This window comes from Eptatretus burgeri, chromosome 1 (genome assembly GCF_056783735.1).
Source record: "Eptatretus burgeri isolate ZD-2024b chromosome 1, Ebu_testis_v1, whole genome shotgun sequence".
Taxonomy (NCBI): Eukaryota; Metazoa; Chordata; class Myxini; order Myxiniformes; family Myxinidae; genus Eptatretus; species Eptatretus burgeri.
In genome coordinates, this window is record NC_140961.1 from 146,715,742 (window position 1) to 146,736,250 (window position 20,509).

The 20,509-nt window shown below is 38.3% G+C and overlaps 1 long non-coding RNA gene across 1 annotated transcript in view; it reads right to left on the reverse strand.

Moving 5' to 3' along the window:
* The window catches only part of LOC147035707 (uncharacterized), an 80,692-nt gene extending 60,389 nt beyond the window's left edge, over positions 1 to 20,303 (reverse strand). Inside the window, exon 1 of the long non-coding RNA XR_015062366.1 lies at positions 20,203 to 20,303. This is a non-coding gene — a long non-coding RNA (uncharacterized LOC147035707). The remainder of the gene's footprint in view (positions 1 to 20,202) is intronic.
* Between the last annotated feature and the right edge of the window lie 206 nt (positions 20,304 to 20,509).

Below are 20,509 nucleotides of genomic sequence, written 5' to 3' on the forward strand. Positions count from 1 at the left end.
GAGTCATCAGCAAAGAGATATAGAGGATTTTCCAGAGAGTCGGAGAGATCATTGATGAAAACCAGAAAAAGAACAGGGCCCAGAACGCCACCTTGAAGAACTCCAGCCTGGACAGGAAGAGGGGATGAAAGAACTCCATTTCAGGCCACACGTTGACTGCGACAGGAGAGCAAGTCTGCGAGCCATGAGTGGAGATGGCCTTGGATACCATGGGAAGAGAGTTTGGTGAGAAGGGCAGGGTGCTAGACTGTCAAAAGCACGTGATATGTCCAGCGATACGGCTCGGATTTCCTGTCTGGCATTGAGGACCTCCATCCATTGATGGGAGAGCAGAAGCAGGATATCCAGGGAAGAGTGACCTGGTCTGAAACCAAATTGATGATCGGAAATCAAGCCATTGGGGAAGACGAAGGATTTCATGTCTGAAGCGATGATGGATTCCATAACCTTGCTGATGATTGGGAGAAGGCTGATTGGTCTGTAGTTGCAGGGATCTGTTTTTACACCTTTTTTTTGCAGGGCAGTGATGTTTGCAGATTTCCAAGCAGATCGCAGATGACCTTGAGCAAATGAGAGGGTGAATAGAACAGAGAGAGGGTGAGCAAGAGCAGAAGAGCAGGCTTTGAGGACACTTGGGCTGATGCCGTCTGGACCGGTTGCATAATCTGAGTCGAGGTTTGAAAGCAAGCTCTCCACCTTGTAAGGAGAAAAGGACACAGAGTCCAGGGACAGTTGTGTGCGACTGGGTAAGGTGGGTAGAGAATTTAATTGATGTTTTTCCAGGTATACTAAAAGCCCTTCCACTGAAGGAAATTGAAGAACTCATCTTATCCACCATTATTGTTTTTATCCAATTGTTGTTATATTTATCTTTGTACAATTTTACATCCTTGCCATATTTCTCAGTATCTTTATCAAATGAGGAGATTGATTGAAACTTGTCTTTTGTGTCTTGAAACATTGTATTTATTAAGTGAAAAAAGTTGCAGGATAAAATGGTTTTAAGCACAGATTCACCTTTAAATTAAACAAAATTTTCATCAAGAAAATTTGAGTTTAAGCAAAGTTTTATTGTATTAATATGGTGAACACAACGTACTGCGATATTTGTAATCACGAATATAAACATTATAAAAAACACCTTGGAACCAAGAAACACAAATTTAATCAATTTCATCAAATATCTCCTCGAGTTGGAAAGAAAACATTGTGATATCTGCTCAAAGGATGTTTTGAAGAGTAGTTATAAGAATCAACTTCAACCACAAAAACACAAGAAAAATGAGTTTAAAGTAAAGGAGACTATTATATTGAAAACACTGATGGGGCATTTAAAGGACATATTAAAATAAGGATTTTTCTATTTGGAGAACCCGGTCCATCATCAAGAGCTGAATCAATTGAAATAGTGAAACCTGATGTTGAAAAAGTTATTAAAAAGACATTATAAGAAATGAAAACTTTAAAGTTTTATATGGGAGTGAAAATTAATATGAAAAGATAAGATGAAGAACAAAGTCATCATATGAGAACAGATCTTCATTTTATAACATCATTTCAAGATTTTTTGAATAGTTGGGTTGATGACGAACTATGAAGACAAGAGAAGGATGTTTATAATACAATGGTAGCAAGTAGATTTAGTATTTTAAAAAGTCATCTTTTGAGATTTACACATTCTAAAATCAAACACTCTTTAAGCTTCTTCTTATGTTGAATTACCAAAAGAAATAAAACTAAAGAAGGCAGCTGTTAATATTAAAAACAATGATAATAAATGTTTTCTCTGGTCTGTTCTTGCTCACTAACATCCACCAAATTGTATTTCAGAAAGAGTAAAACAATTCATGAAATATGAGAATACCTTGGACATTATAGATTTTAAATTCCCAATGCCACAAACAGATATTCCTAAATTTAAGAAAAAGAATAATCTTTCTATTAATGTATATGGATTCACAGATACAAACAAAGTTCAAATATTAAAAATTTCAAACAACTATAAAAATGAAGAAACACACATTGATCTTTTATATTTTAGTGTTGGAAAGAATTCACATGAAACATACATCAATAATTTATCAAGATTGATCTCTTCTCAGGTACTCAGAACAGCAAACAAAATATATCCTTGTAAGAGATGTCTTAATTCATTTCATACATTCAAAATATTGTAGTAATCATAAATCAGCTATAATTACAATGCCTCAACCTGGTGAAAAGATTTGTTAGTATCCTAAATGATTTTGAATGTATCCTAAAAAAGATAAATGTTGCTTCTTCTAATCCAAAATAATCATATACAAATAAATATCAAAAACATTTTCCTTGTGGTTTCTGTTATTATATCAAACTAGAGGGGAAGCACTCGGGAGAGTGCAAAACCTACGCCGCCAATACTGCTGGGTCACTCAAGTGAACCTTACATCTTAGGGCCCTGTCACACCTTGACGTTTTAGGCAGCAATGGCAACGTATAAAAATATATGTAAAACGCTGGCATACGCTGAAATTTTGATGTTTTTTTTTAAAGTTCTTGGCGTATTCATAAAGTGTTGATCGTTTGCATAACATATTAGTAAAGGGCACAAAACGTTTCGTTGTGTTATACATAACTTTCACCAACGAATGCTTACCTTGTGGTCAGCGTTAAAAACCTATGACAAACGAGAGTTTTACTTACCCTTTGTGTGTTATACATATTGCCGGCGAACTCGTGGAGTAGCCAGTTAAGAACTTGCCGGACGCCGATTGAAATCAAAACTGCCTGAGAATTTGAAGTGTCAACATCGCAGTCACACCTTGACGATTTTGCCAGCATATGCCATTCTATGAAAAATGTGTTTACAATGCTAGGCACACATCAGATACGCTACAGGTAAGTTGTGTATACGTTTAGAGCATGCTGGAAATCATTGAAGTATGCTGGCATATTACCTAGTCCGTTTGGTACATCGTGAAATTTCAAGCATGCTGAAAATTTTAAGACGTACTCGACATAAGGCTCACACGTTTCACATGCATTGGCATCTGTTCCGAACACGTTCCGCAATCGTTTAAACACGGCGAACACACGCTACTTGAAGGTTACTCATAAGTCAAAGCACGTCAAGGTAATGGCCAACATACTTGAAACCAAATTTCTAATCGATGAGTAACGTGCTTTGAACAAATGAGTAGCGTCAGCTTAGCCTATGTTTAACGTGCTTGAAAACTATGAGTAACGTGCATTGAAACTATGTATAACTGGCCTTGAACCAATGACTGGCATGCTATGAACGTAAGAGTAACGTGCGTTTTCCCTATGAGTAGCATGTTTTGAACCTAAGTAAAATGTGCTTCTAACCTTTGAGTGACATGCTATGAACCTATTTGTAACGTATGTAAAACGCACATTGTCGTATGTAGACGAATTAAATTGACGTCTTCTGGACAACCATAGAATGTACTGAAAGTGTTTCTAACTTACTTCTACCGTGTACTGGCGTATTGGCAGTGTTTAGGGGAATTGGTATATACAAATGGGCTTCACAATAAAATCCCATCATTGTTCCAGACTCCATGGTGAGTAGATGTGAATGCCGGTAGTGTCAATAGTAGCAGTACTATTACTAGTAGTAGGTGTGCGTGACAGTAATAATAGTAGTGGTAGTAGCATTGGTAGTAGCTGTATGTCCATGTCAGTAGTAGTATGTGAGCGTGATGTGGAGGATGATGGATCCTCGTTGTGTCAACGAATAGAATACTTTTGCACCATTTTTCGATGTTCTGAAAGGGCTACATTTTTTTCCTCATTCCGAAGATGAAATCTTTCTTTGTTTTACTTTTGAAATTATTAAAAAAAGACTTAGACAAATGCATAATGTAATAGTAGTGAACACAGAACGCTTCGATAACTTATAGATTAGTTATACCAACGATTGCTTATCGTGTTTTAGGCGTCCACAGCCGATGCCCAACGATAGTCCAGCCCATGCATAACGTGGGAGGGCATGGTTTACGATTACATGACGTTTGCTATCCATTGACTGCCACTAAACTATTTTAATAAACGGCTGTCACTCGCCTATTGTTTTTTGACGCTGGCGCAATGCAATTCAAATCGTTTCCATTGAACGAGTTAACTTGCTGTCACTCGCCTATTGTTTTTGGACGCTGCTGCTCGGCAATTGAAATTGTTTCCATTGAACGAGTTAAATCACTTCCACTGGACTATTAAATTGATTTCATAATAATGCTTGGTTAGCCTTGGACCCACTCTGGCCAACAGCTCGTCGAACATCGCTAGAGGCATTCGCAGGAAGTTCATGAAGGATGCATGGTCATCGTTCCGGAGTTCCACCATGAGCTGGTCATATATGCCGTAATAGCGTCGCTTACCGATCCATAGTCTGACCCAGTTCCTTCTCCTGTGTTCACGTCTTCTTCTCCCGGCTCTATTGGCACGCAACTGGTGCAGTGTCAACTCGATGAGGTCATGTTGATGTTCGAGTACAGGTAGGTATTGTCGTCTCAGCCTTGCCGTATCCTCCACCTCTCGGAATGACATCAACATGTACTCACCAGGAAGTCTAAAAAAAAGACGTGTTCCTCCAGCAAAGGCCCTTTTTATATACCAATTCCCCAAATCGCTGCGAATCCGACATTCTACGTCAGCTGTTTCTTAGAAACGCGTTCAGTAAGTTATGTGGTCATCCTGAAGATGTCAAATACGTCTACATACGTATTTGTTCACAGGACATGCTCTACAACTAATTCCCAAGCACGTTACTCGTCGATTATAAATAAGTCACGTGTTCCCTAAACATTACTTTGATGTGTTTCGATGTATGAGAAACTTTCTAGTAGCACGTTGCGAGCTGTGAACAACGTTCGTTTAGCGTGCTTACAAAACGTTACCTGGAGTTTATGAATAAGTTTTGGGTAGGCAAATGTTACCTCAACGTGTTTCCACATATGAGTAACATATAAATAACGTGTGTCAACGATCGCATAACGTGCCTAAACCTTATGGCCAGCGTAGCGGAACATGTGAGCCAAACGCCGAGTATGTCGTAAAATTTTAAGCATACGAAAAGTTGAGAAAAACCACAAAGTTCAACGATTAAAGCCAGCGTACTATGACTTATGGCAGTGTTTTTCAGCATGCTCTTAATGTATACAAAACTTACACATAATGCATTCGACGTGTGCCAGCGTATTCGGCAAATTTTTCATAAATCGGCATAGGTTGGCTAAATTGTCAAGGTGTGACAGCCCCTTTATTCATTAAATATGATGTCAACAGTGCTGACAGAGTTATAGTTCTTTTCTCCAACATTTTTTTTTGGGGGGGGGGGTGGTGGAAATCACTTAAAACATGTAAAAATGCAAAAAAAAAAAAATTGAAATTTTGTTGAAAAAAAAATTGCAAAAATTTATTTTTCTCGAACAATTTTTTTGAGGGGGGGTTGGAAATCACTTAAAACATGTATAAATGCAAAAAAAAAAAAATTTCTTTTTTTTTGGGGGCGGGTAACAATTTTTTGGGGGTTTGGAAATCACTTAAAACATGTAGAAATGCAAAAAAATTAATTTCTCTATTTTTGGGGGGGGGGTAACAATTTTTTTTTTTGGGGGGGGTTGGATATCACTTAAAACATTGGAAAATGAAAAAAAAATTTTGGGGAGGGGTAAAAAAATATATTGGGGGGGGGGTTGGAAATCACTTAAAACGTGTAGAAATGCTAAAATAAAAATTTCTCTCAATTTTTTTTTTTTTGGGGGGGGGACCAAGTCCAAAATTTAATGGCATGATCCTTGGAGCATACCTAACCCCTCCACCAAGTTTCGTCGAAATCCGTCGAGGAGTTTTTCCATAATACTGTTCACAAACAAACAAACAGAAAGGGGTGAAAACAGTAACCTCCATCCATCTTCGAAGATGGCGGAGGTTAATCATCTGTTGGAGAAAAGTAGAATAAACTTGAACATTATAGTGGAAAAATAATTGTACATTATAGAAAAGTATAATAAACTTGAACATTATAGTTCACAAGAGTTTGTAAAACGATTAGAAAAGGATTGTATAAGACTAACGAAATTAATGAAAGAAACAAATGAACCGATGAAATTTAGCAAAGAAGAAAAATTAGAATTTTGAAAGAACAATATCTGTCATATTTGTGAGGAGGAAATTGAGAAGTCTAAAGTTAGGGATCATTGTCATCTTACTGGTAAATATAGAGGTCCCGCTCATTCCTGTTGTAATCTTAATAATAAATTTCCTTCTTTTATTCCAGTCTTTGTTCACAACAGCACCAACTATGTTACACATCTATTTATAAAAACTTTCAAAAACACCAGGGAATATGTCTGCAATAACAAACACAAGTTAAAAGTTCATTTCATTTACAAAAATGATATTCACAAAACATTTAACTCGTATTAGGTTTCTAGATTCTTACAAGTTTATGGGAACACCACTCGCCTACCTCGCATCAAATCTAAGCTCCACTGGGTCTTTTCCAAATCTTAATTCATTCTTTCCAAAAGAGGAAATTCTAACTAAAGAGGAAAATCAGATTAAAGAAAAAATTCAAAGTAAAGAGGAAATTCTAATGAATGAGGAAATTAATGAAGAAATTCTAACTGAAGATGAAATTCGAATTATAAAGAAAATTCAAACAATGAATGAAATTCGAACTAAAGACGAAATTCTGGTAAGGATGAAATTCTGATTAAAGAGGGAATTCTAACTGGAGAGGAAATTCAAACAAGGAATGAAATTCAAAGTAAAGAGAAAATTCATCCAAGTAAGGGAATTTATCCTTATGATTATATGGATTCATTTATAAGATTTAAAGAAACACAACTTCCTTCAAAAGAAAGTTTCTATTATAACCTTTATGAAGAAGAGATAAGTGATAAGGAATACAAACACACACAATAAATTTGGAAAATATTTAAGATAAAGAACCTTGGACAATATCATGATTTGTATCTAAAAACAGATGTTTTATTGTTAGCTGATGTGTTTGAAGCTTTCAGATCACTGTCATAATAAAAATTGCTATGGATTAGATCCTGCCCACTATTTTACAACTCCTGGTTTCGCTTGGAGTGCAATGGTGAAAATGACAAAACAGGATATAGATTTAATCAGTGATGTGATATGCTTTTGATGATTAAGAAGTCCAAGAGAGGTGGAATATCACAAGTATGTTCAAAAAGATATGCAAAAGCAAATAATAAATAACATTCAAATTATGATAGTGAAAAAGATCATAATTATTTGATGTATTTTCATGCTAATAATTTGTATGGATGGGCAAAGTCTCAATCCTGCCTTATGGTAAATTAGAGTGGGTGGAAGAAAAGGATTATGAAAAGGCTTTGATGAATATTGTTATTTCTTCTCAAGAGGAATTGAATGAGAAAGAAGAAGGTTATTATTTTGAAATTGATTTGAGGTACCCGAGTGATCTTCATAATAAGTATAAAGACCTTACTTTTGCATGTGAGAAAGAAACCCCAAAGAAAGAATGGTTAAGTGATTATCATAAAAGTTTTACTATTCAAGGCAAATCAACAGAAATGTTATTAACAACATTCTATGACAAAGAGGGATATATTTTGCATCAGAGAAGCTTGAAACAGTTTGTGAGAGGATCGAGAGTAGCTAAAACTCATAGAGTTTTAAAATTTAAACAAAGTCCTATGATGAAAAAGTATATTAAATTCAATACAGAAATGAGAACATATACAAAAGTAAAATTTGAAGGGGAATTCTATAAATTGATGAATAATGCTGTCTTTGGAAATACAATGGGGAATGTTAGAAACAGGCAAAACATGAGATTTGCAACATCTTGGAAAGAAGCTTGTAGATTGATAAATAAACCAAGTTTTAAGAGAGAATAGGTTTTTTCAGAGAACTTTTCTGCGATTCTTATGGAAAAGGAAAGTATTGTAATGGATAAACCAATTTATATTGGAACAGCTGTTCTTGATTTATCAAAGATATTGATGTATGATTATTTGTATAATGGGTTAAAGAAAGAGTATGGTGAAAATGTTTCAGTGTTGTATATGGACAATGATAGTTTTATCCTGGATATAAAAACTGATGTTTATGAAGATATGAAGAAAAATATTGGAGTATATGATACAAGTAATTTTAGTAAGAAGAGTAACTTATTTTCAAAAAAGAATGAAAAGGTTATGGGTAAGTTTAAGGATGAGTTGGGTAGAAAAGTAATGAGTGAGTTTATTGGATTGAGAGCAAAGGCATATGCTTTTAAGTTTGGTGATCATATTGATGAGGTTTAAGGGAATAAAGAAATATGTAAAAAAGAAATCAATAACTTTTAGAAATTATTATAATTGTTTGATGAATAAGAAAGAAAAATATAGGAAAATGAATACAATAAAAAGTTATAAACATAAGATATATAGTGAAGAAGTAAATAAAAAGGCATTAGGAGCCTTTGATAAGAGATTTATTTTAGATAATGGAATATATTGTGTTCCATATGGATATTGTATGATAGTGTATAGAATAGATTGTGTTTTAACGATGGGAAGATGGGTTAGGGTTTTTAAGGTCTACCGCCGCGTTTTTTCACAATATATAAATGGTCAAACCAAGTATTAATCAAACTAAAGAGTGGGGAAAATCTCAGGCATGGTATATAAATGGAAAACATAATGAATGTGAAAAATATCAAATAAGTCTTATTGAAAAAATAACTTAAACAAAGGTGAATAAAACAAATAAGCGAATCTATTTAAAAGACTAGTAAGTTAGAGGATCGAAAGAAAAAAAATCCTTGAATGGACTGAAAACTTTGATGGTAATCAATTGAACAATGGAAAAACAATTTACTATAATCTCAAAAATGATATGTGGCTCAGGAGGTGGTCAAACAAGAGCATTAAGAGAAGTTTATCATTTCATAATGACACAAAAGGGGTATCTTGAAAAATATAAAGATTCAAATGTTTTATTTTTAAATATTTTAGATGGGGATTATTGTGCAAAGAAAATTAAACTATTGAAGGAATTTGAGAATGAACAAATCTTTATAGGTTCAATGAGTGAGCTAAACAATATGCATTGGTTATTTGAAAAAGAGTGCCCCAAGGCTTACATGTTTCAGATATTTATTTGGAATCACCTTTAACAAATCTTTATCTTATTGCCTTGGTTATTTGAAAAGAGTGCCCCGAGGTTAAAAGGGGAGACAAATAAATATACCTTGGGATAAAAAGGGGGTTTATTTTTCGGGGGAAAAAAATGAATTGCTGAAAATCCCCCATTCATTAACATGGGGGAGTGTGAGCCAGAATCAGTATATACACCCAACTTGCAGGAACCATTGGGCTAACCAAATACTGAAACCCCTGTCAGATTCGACAAACCCCCTTGGAGAAGATGCAAATTTAAATTGGCTACCCCCTAAAAACACTTGTTTTTTGGGCATGGCACCGCCCATAATGGGTGCACCACGCCCATTCTCAGGAAAACACAACTAGATCATGATATAAACCTCCCACCAAAATTTTATCAGGATCGGATCAAAACCCACGGAGCTATGCTCGGGACAGACAGACAGACAGACAGACAGACAGACAGACAGACAGAGACAGAAACACCAATAATGAATATCGTGGTCACTTATTTTTTCGTGAACCAATAATGATGAAAACCACTATAACTCCCAATCCCCACACCAAAATCAACCCCCTGCCTCTTTCCAAAACCCATATATTGATATTTTGGTATATTGACAAAATGACTTTGATAACTTGACATCATAACATTTTTCATTAATCCATTGTAAAGACCTGTGGTCGCTGGTCATTGGAATAAAAAAAATGGAGTGCCTATGAATATCTATTTGTTTGGTAGTTTCTAAAAGTGTTTGATTTTTATCCATTCTTTGGTTTGGTTTTTGATTCATTCTCTTTTCACAACAACTAGTTTTGCTTGAAATTACTTTTAAATAGTCAATTAATCAAATGGATCAAACGTCTTGAGATTAAACTGTGTTTTGAGGTGGGGTGAATGAATGCAGGGAAATAACTTGGACACGTTCCCTGCCATCTTGCCTTTGTACCTCTTAGCATGCAGGCCTCCTACAAAAAAACGTTTCCATTTCTCAACCTTCCTCCCCACCCATTTTTCCCTTTCATTGTTTTGATTTCCTTTCAAGCAGGCATGGGATTATGTAATAATTATATATATATATATATATATATATATATATATATATATATATATATATATATATATATATATATATACACATCTTCTTCTTCTTCTTTCGGCTGCTCCCGTTAGGGGTCGCCACAGCGGATCATCCGTATGATCCGCATAGTAATTTGGCACATGTTTTACGCCGGATGCCCTTCCTGACGCAACCCTGGTCGCCTCTTACGACACAGGGATATGGTACACCTATTTTAACCGGGGTATACACCGGCCCAGTATACTGGTACTCATTTTGCCGACCTCGGAAGGATGACAGGCTGAGTCAACCCCCTGGTGTATTAATTCAGTGGCTCAACGGGGCTTGAACACAGGACCTCTTGGATCCCAAGCTGCTGCCCTAACCACTGCGCCAACACCAGGCTATATATATATATATATATATATATATATATATATATATATATATATATATATATATATATATATATATATATATATATATATATATATATATATATATATATATATATATATATATGAGCAGGGATACCCGTGCTCCGCACAGGAATCCCGTGGATGATGGCGGGTCTGAAGGAGTATATGTCACAGTTAATTGTAAAATTGTAGAGGCTGCCACCATTATTTTTTTTTTCATCACCACTATAATATTTTCTTTTCCCCGCCATGTTTTATATGCAGAAGACTCGAGTTCAAAAATGTTAAGATTTATTGCCGCATCAGATAAAAAACCATAATGCCTCAACAATGTGAGGCTGGTTTCATGTCATCATTTGCGACTTAATTTATACGTCAGGCATAACCCAGCCTGGCCCAGCATATTTGATTTATTTACGTCTGTTATCCTGATAAAAAATTATGTTATATTATGTTTACCAAGTTACAACGTACCTACGCCCATAACCATTCTATAAAATATCAACATAGCCCATAACCATTTAATTATAAAATATTATACACATATGCCATAACCATTCTATTTATATCTCTAATATGTATATATACAAACCACCACCACCATTTTTTTTATTTCCCACCACCATTTTTATTTTTCACCAGCAACATGTATTTCCTTCATCACACATCCTATTCCCGTTTATGAAATAACTGAAGTAGCTCAATAATTTTAGTGGAGTGCTCGAGGATTAACAATATTTGATGTCTTCCCCTCTGGGGCCAATATGTATAAAGCCTCCGATGATCCCACTCTGGACCATGCCACATTCAGCTGACCATGGGAAAAGCAAGGAGTGGATAATTCCAGCACTGCTACTTTCAATGACTGTCCCTGTGCCTTATTGATAGACATCGCAAAGCACAGGCATACAGGAAATTGTAGTCTCTTAAATTCAATCGTTGAATTTGATGGAATGAGTGGAATTTGCGGAATGAATACATCTCCTTTCGCACATCCTGTCATGATAGTGGCCTCAATTACATGTGGTAGTAGTCTTTTCACAATCAGTTTAGTTCCGTTGCAAAGTTTTGGTGCATCTAGATTACGTAATAACATAATAGGGCATCCAACTTTTAACGACAGATTGTACGGAGGCAATTCTGGTAATTCCAATGAGTTTATAAATTCTGTGGGATAATGTATGGCTTGCTCATTATCCAGTGTGGTGTCAATAGACTTGTGACTATGTTGATCGCCTGGAACTACTTGTAACAACTGATGGTATATTACACGGACTGTTTCATTAAGTGGAGCCAGGATTGTTCTTTCACAGAGCCACTGTATGTTTTTGTAATTAGTCGCTGAATTGGGATACACATGAGCCTCTAATTCTTCCATAGATGAAACTATTGTACCACAGTCATCGGGAATAGATATTACATGATTTGTGTTCGGGATTTCACCATTTTCAAGTTTGAGAAGTAATTGTGCGAAATTGCCAGCATCTAAATCACCATATAATTTGACCCTTGTATTTGTTGTTGGATGGATAATTTGTACGAATGTCCAGAGGTATGAAGATTTTATACTGGCTTTCATTTCATCAGCTGGAGTGCCACGGGGTACTACAGGTAAAGTTTGTCTGAAATTGCCAGAAATAACCAGTGTAACTCCACCTATAGGCAGGTCTACTCCTCTTAAATCTCGCATAGTTCTATCTAATGCTTCAAATGCATCCTAAGGCAACATCGTACCTTCATCGCAAACTATGAGGTCGCAATTCTTCAGCACTTTTTCTGCTTCAGTTTGTTTGCCAATGCCACAAACTGGATATTCCATTGTAGCTAAGTCAAGAGGCAATTTGAAAGCAGAATGCGCTGGACGGCCACCTGAAAGTAGTGTTGCGGCTACACCAGATGAAGCAACGGCTAATGCGATCTTTTTCTGGCTCCTCATCTTAGCAAGCAAAAGGTTGAGGACAAATGTTTTGCCAGTACCACCCGAGGCATCCAAGAAAAATATCACACCACTTCCTCTTGAACCGCTTCAGAAATCAGTTGATATGCATTACTCTGATCCTGCACCAGAAGCGGCTCATTGTCAGAAACAAACGTTGCGAGAGTATCTGTGTTGTAGTTCGTTTCACGGAACCATTCTCGACTGATGGTTGCGCTTTCAGACCTATTAGAAGAGAGAAGTCCCCACTTAGTTAAATCTTTCCCGCCCATGTATAATACCAAATCTTCAATGTATATCAGAGCCTCATTGAACATATCTGGTGTGTACTGGATGTCCTCTTGGGGATGCTCTCTTTGGACTCTGTTTTTAACATCCTCAGACAGGGCCTCTTTGTGAATGTCCCATAGGCTCTTGGGATCTGACATCTCACAGACAGTTATCATAATAGCAAATAGATACCTCATGGTCGATGGGGATTGAGAAACAGTTGCTTCTTCAAGTGTGGCGTTCCAATGGGCATCGTCTTCGAGGAGTCAGAGGAGATTGCAAGCCTCACGGAATGTGCTGAAAATTTGCCCGTCCACTGTTCTCAGGTCTATGAAACTCACTGGACCTCGTTTCATATGCAGGAGGAGGCGGACGCAGAAACACTCAAAATTATTGGGATGTACTGTATACACTCGACCCAATGCATCAGATTTGTAAATACCGAGCTATCCTGGAACTTCTGAACCTTGCTTCCTCCTGTTCCAACGTTTCTGACTCGAGTTCCAAGTGAAATACATTGGCACCTGAGCATATAGTAGAGTTCGAACAAAGTCATCAATTTCGCACAGTTTGAAAAATGCCAGTAAGTTAGAAATTGGAGGTTCTTCCACTCAATGTTGGACATTTTGATCTGTAAAATAAACTCCCTGTCCGTTCTCAAGGTGAATTGTCAGGTGAATAACTGGAGGAAACCTGCCAGTAATGGGGAAGTTCAATATCCTCCATATGGCTTCATTGCTGCATATATATATATATATATATATATATATATATATATATATATATATATATATATATATATATATATATATATATATATATATATATATATATATATATATATATACATACATATATATATATATATATATATATATATATATACATATATACACACACATCTCGACCATTTTCATATTTTTGAACGTCGTTGATGTTGTTTGTCTCAATGGTTACTACTGCTTGATCACTGCCCTTGTGAATGTATTTGCATATGTATTTGATAGCTTTTCCACTATTGCAGTACTCAACATTGATATGGGCATTGAAAATAGTGGAGAGTAATGGGATATATGGAACTATCCATTTCTTATCAACAACGACGGGTTAAGAAATACCGTGAACTTTAACCGTTGTTTCAAATCCACCATCATCAGGTGCCCACCTACGATACAACGGATATCCATCTTTATCCGACTGCGTTTCGTGGAGTTCTCTCGGGAACCTCTTTCCACATTTTCCCTTTCTCATGCAGGGTGCCTTGCTATTTATTACCCCACATGGACCATGGATCATATGACGTTTCACAATAGCGTACAAAAACGGATGCTCTTCTGGGTTGGGCAATTCAGCGCGAATGACTGAGTCAATCTGGGTGGGTCGAAGTTTTTCTCTGAGCCAAAAAAGGCTATGTTCGAGTGGAAGACCACGTTTTTGCCATTCTATGGTATACATGAAGGCAGCAACAGACCCACACACGTTAAAATTCGTCATAAGATCTATCAACAGAGTGACTTTCCTCTGAAAGACTCTTGCTATTAGATCATGTCGGTCATGTGCGACTTGTCCTGGTAATAGTTCTTTGACAATTTCTGGCCACTGAGAATTACAGGTTAAAGTTATGAAAAGGTCAGGTCTTCCAAAAGTTCGAACATATGTCATTGCATCTTGAGTGCGTTCTGCCATATACTGTGGTCCACCAGTGAATGATGATGGTAATATAACTAATTGACCAACATTTGCATGGCCGTCATTCATTAGAGAATCACGGAGATGTATATAATCAGCCACGCGTAACTGCTGCTGATGAGTTCTGATGAATAATGGTAGTTCAGACTCAATCTTTACATACATATCAACTATATACTGGTGAAACAGTTGGTGACAACGCAAAATAATATTGAAACTATTTTGCCTGTGCATGACTCTGTATGCATAGTCATCATTCGCAGATACTTTTTTTCCAACATTCATGAATCCGGTCGTGGGAATGAACTGCCATATTTGGAAGCAATAGCCATCTTGTCCTTCCCAGTTAATCAACGGGTAGTGCAGGGCATCATAGGAGCGGTGTGTCTCACTGATTCTCTGCAGTTGGTCATTTCTGCAGTGTATGATGATGTCACGCCGATTGAATTATTGCCCAATGATGACGATGGGCACTTCATTTACTTGTGGGGCGTTGTATCTTCTCTCATGCTCTCCAGCAGGAGTTATATCAGCATGAATTACAACCCTCATGTCTTCACTGGGAGGCTGTTCTAAGGTTGTTTTGAAACTTCTTACGATGTTGTTAGTTTCATACAACATCGTTTGCAAGTCCAAAACCAACTCGAGACGGATATATTCAACAACGCCACACCAACGTTGAGCTTCCTGATTGTGATCGCCCATGAAATAGATCTTAAGAAACTTCGGTTCTTCTCTGGGTTGTGGCAAAATGGCCCCGGCTCAATGATATATTTGCCCACAAACCTTAAACGTAGGGAAGTAGCCTGGTAACCTAACTTCTTCAGCTCCAAATTATGTCATTTGGAAGCACGAGTTATACTTCCTGAAATTGCCTCGGAAATGTTGCGAGTGGGCAGATGTTTCATCCAACAGAGACTTCAACGGTTCTGGTGGTTCGTATATATATATCAGTGATTTTCACTTTCCCTCCACTGCAACACATACCAGGAGGTTCTTTCTTGAATTTTCTTGCCCCACAATGACGGCAGATCTCATCCATCCCACCTATTTGAAGTATAGGGATCAATTGATACTGATTATGCGGTCTATAGTTAAAGGCTTCTCTTTCCATTTTCGATGATTTGAAAGGGCCGGTTCGATTGGCAGCTGAATGCAACCGTTTGCTTCGGCGTCGATCGTCCGAGACTTCAGGCAGCTCTGCTTCTCTCGCTGCTGCGGTTGCTTGGCGATCGCTTCTGCGTCGAGCGTCCGTAGCTTCAGGCAGCTCTGCTGCTCTCGATGCTGCGATTGTTGGCGATCGCTTCTGCATCGAGCGTCCGTAGCTTAAGGCAGCTCTGCTGCTCTCGCTGCTGCAGTTGCTTGGCGATTGCTTCTGCGTCGCGCGTCCGTAGCTTCTGGCAGCTCTGCTGTTCTCGCTGCTGCGGTTGCTTGGCGATTGCTTCTGCATCGAGTGTCCGTAGCTTCAGGCAGCTCTGCTGCTCTCGCTGCTGTGGTTGTTTGGCGAACGCTTCGGCGCCGAGCGTCCGTAGCTTCAGGAGTCTCTGCAAGCCGAGCAGCTGCCGAACGCGACCGGTCTCTTTGACGCCTTGATGTCGTTTTCTCTTCGGTCTCGACATCTCGTAACACTCTCACAGTCTTCGCATGTGGCGTTTTTCTCCCAATGCTGCTTCCTCGCTTTTTAGGAGGCATCATTAATTTAATAAAATGATCAAAATATTACTATTATGTATTAATGTGTGGATTAATTTTATGTGTGGTGGTTGTGCTCGGGGCAACTCGTCGGGGGACTATCCCCTACAACTCAGGTCGCGGGAGTCCTCGCAAGGGGATCCGCTGCCAACTGGGGAGGTCAATTAGTCCCGAGAGCCCTGCGACGAAACGCACGGTTCCGGCTCAAAAAGTGCGGGAGTTCCAGCGATTTTCACTGGGGTTCGCGGGAATGAGCACAACCAACATTTTCCCACTATACAAAAGTAAATAGTCACTCTATTTTAGCACGATATCCTGATAGAGGTACTGGTCCTATTGCTGAAGCAAATGCTTGATGATGAGGAATTGCTCGGGAAAAACATCTCCGCTTCAACGAAAGTGTATATTAGAAGACCTCAATTGATGTCAGGCAGCATGTACTGATACTGTTGAACTATTGTTCTCAAGGAAATGTGTATAATAGACGACCTCTATAGGTTTTTGTTGATGTATATACGGCCTATGATAGTGTACCAAATAACAGGGACGCCGTATCGTCTCTATTTGGCGGTCTCTGCATCGCATGTGCATGTAGAATATGAACATATTGGGGTGAGGCAGCGTGTATTGATCTACTACTGTTCTCAACGAAAAGTGTATAATAGCAAACATAGTGAGCTTCATACTCAACGTGTGCTCATTAGAGAAAAGGAAACAACAACAACAACAACAACAACAACAACACAATACCTTGGCAATTTCAAATCCGTGTCTCAGCTATGACCCTTTTGCTTCCGGTGTTCGTCATGGGGAATGATGCATGCCGGGAGATCATGACCAGAAGTGTTTATTTATTTATTCAATTATTTTTTTATTCGAAAGATAGAAATCAAACCCGATCGTGTTTATACACCGCACAGCATTTAATATACGCAAGATAGAAATCAAACCCGATCGCGTTTGTACACTGCACAGCGTTTAATATTCACAACAGAAATCCAACCCGATCGTGTTTATACACCGCACAGCGTTTAATATTCACAAGATAGAAATCAAACCCGATCGTGTTTATACACCGCACAGCATTTAATATTCGCAAGATAGAAATCAAACCCGATCGCGTTTGTACACTGCACAGCGTTTAATATTCACAACAGAAATCCAACCCGATCGTGTTTATACACCGCACAGCGTTTAATATTCACAAGATAGAAATCAAACCTGATCGTGTTTATACACCGCACAGCGTTTAATATTCGCAACATAGAAATCGAACCCGATCGTGTTTATACACCGCACAGCGTTTATGAATATTCGCAAGATAGAAATCAAATCCGATCGTGTTTATACGCCGCACAGCGTTTAATATTCGCAACATAGAAATCAAACCCGATCGTGTTTATACACCGCACAGCATTTAATAGCGAACGTAGTGAGCTTCATACTCAACGCGTGCACATGAGAGAATAGTAAACAACAACAACAACACAATACCTTGGCAATTTGGAATCTGTGTCGTCGGCTATGACCCTTTTGCTTTCGGTTATTGTCATGGGGAATGATGCGTCCCTGGAGATAAAGGCATCGTCTGAGACATGAACGACCCAAATATCAGACATGGTGTATATTTCCTCGACTGATTTTAATAAAGATAACTCCCGCATCATCAAAAAATAATTTTTAATCGTGATTTACATTATTTGATCCCTGTCCCGAATCCAGGCCGAAGTGACGTAAAAACGTTATACAGTAACAATAAAAATTGTTTTTATAACCATGGTTATAACAATAATGAACAAAGAAAATGTTAATAAAATATGACTTACAGATGATTATTATATCATTATACGGAATAATATACATACGGTCATTTTTGCAAGTGTGTCAAATGCATGTCATAATTCGGAAACCGGGAAGTCGGAAGTCATTGTCTTCAATTGACTGTTGTATTAATTTCTCATTCTCTCGCAAATTCCGTTGGTCCCATGTCAAATCGGCTGAACTTGAAAAATTAACGTTACGCAATCAGGTGATGATGTCATAATTCGGAAACCGGGAAGTCAGAAGTCATTGTCTTCAATTGACTGTAGCATTATTTTTTCATTCTATTGCAAATGGCGTTGACCCCATGTCAATCGGCTGAACTTGAAAAATTAACGTTACGCAATCAGGTGATGACGTCATAATTCGGAAACCGGAAGTCGGAAGTACAATTCTTTTACAGCGGGACACTCCCGGGTACATGTTCTGTCAGCATGTGAAGTTTGGTGAGGATCAGTTCAGTACTTTTCGCGTGCATAGGTCACAGAGAAACACACAGACACACTTTCATATATATATATATATATATATATATATATATATATATATATATATATATATATATATATATATATATATATATATATATATATATATATATATATATATAACCTGTATATACAGTCAACCCCCGCTTCTTCGCGGTTCACCTATCGCGCCCCCGGTTCATCGCGGGTTTTCCCTTGGAACATAACTAATTTTTTCTGCGGATTCCCCCGGTACATCGCGGTAATAATATATAAAATATAAATTATTTAAGCAATAAATTATAACGCGTGGTGCTCGACCAGTCACACAACACATGAGACAAAGTTTCGCTTGTGAACTTCGAATTTTTCGACGTTTTTTTCTCCAAGCCCCACGATGCCGCCCAAACGCCCTGCACATTCTAAGACTTCTGGCAAGGAACCGAAGCGACAGAGGAAGGTCCTGGGACGCTCCAGGAGAAGGTAAAGGTGCTCGATATATGCTTCGGGAAGGAAAAAGGTTTGCCGCCGTTGGACGAGCACTGCTCAAACCCAGCACCTCGAAACCGACCAGACCAGACTAGTCGATCTCCGGCACCTCAAACCCAATCACTGCCAAACCGACCAGACCAGACTAGTCGATCTCCGGCACCTCAAACCCAATCACTGCCAAACCGACCAGACAAGACTATTCGATTTTTTGGGGGAGGCGTCCATTCATAGTTACGTGGAATTTCATTTAGCGCGGGGAGGTTTTGAACGTAACCCCCGCGAGAAACGGGGGATTACTGTATATATAGTGTGTGTGTGTGTGTGTGTGTGTGTGTGTGTGTGTGTGTGTGTGTGTGTGTGTGTGTGTGTGTGTGTGTGTGTGTGTGTGTGTGTGTGTGTGTGTGTGTGTGTGTGTGTGTGTGTGTGTGTGTGTTCTTCAGAAAGCGTAAAATTCTCTGCGAACTACCCCATCGATATCACTATCCCTATCCCTATCTCTCTGTCCAATCCTCCTACTAACCACTCCAAATACAGTGCAGCACCCTCCTCCCACACATCTCTCTCCCCTCCACACTCCCTGTCTGTCTCGATATGTATCTTGATGGTGATTATGTCTGGATGGTGGTTATCTCCACACATGTCCGGAAGGTAGTTACATCCATATTTGTCCGGGCGCTGTTTGTGTTCAGGCAGTGTTAGTCTCCATAAGTGTCAGGGTGGTGTTTATCACATGAGCAGTAGAAAATGGATGTCAGACATTACTTTGTTTCCATCTTCACGGTTATTCTATCCAGAATCATTTAGATGAGACAGCATGAATCATGTTACACTCCACTGCATGTCTGCCTTCCCTTCCTTTTACCTCTCACTGCCTTCCCTTCCCCTGCCTCTCCTCACTCTCCCTCCCTCCTCACTGCCCCACCTATCCTCACTCCTCGCTCCCCTTTGCCCTCTCCTCTCTCCTTTCCCCTCCACACTCACTCTCTCCACTCTATCTTTCTCTCTCTTCCCCGTCTTTCTCCCCCTCCTTACTATTCCTGTCAGCAAGGCAAAGGATGTTATTAACTCAGAGATTATAAAAATAATCTTGGGAAATTGAAAAAAATATTCGAAAAATGTGATTATGGAATCTTGGAACAGCTTAAAATGAAAATTTTGATTTTTAAAGAGATGATATGAAACAAATTGCTGTTGTCTCCAAGTTACCAAGTTGTTGAAAGGTTTCTTGACTTTTCACTTTTGGTAACAGTTCATGGAAGGCAATGCACACTCCTTTGCTTTCAACCTCATGAAGAAACTGATTTACACCAGCTCGACCAAAATCGTCATCAACAGCCAAAGCACCAACAAACTTCCATTCAAAATGGAGCACCAGATGGGCAACAGCATCAGCATGGTGAAAATCACTGGGCACAGTTCTCATGAAAGTGGGAAAAGTTTGCTTATTACTTAAACACTTGCAGGCCGCTGCACCACTAATCTACACAAAAGAAGAAGTTTACATTTCCCATTA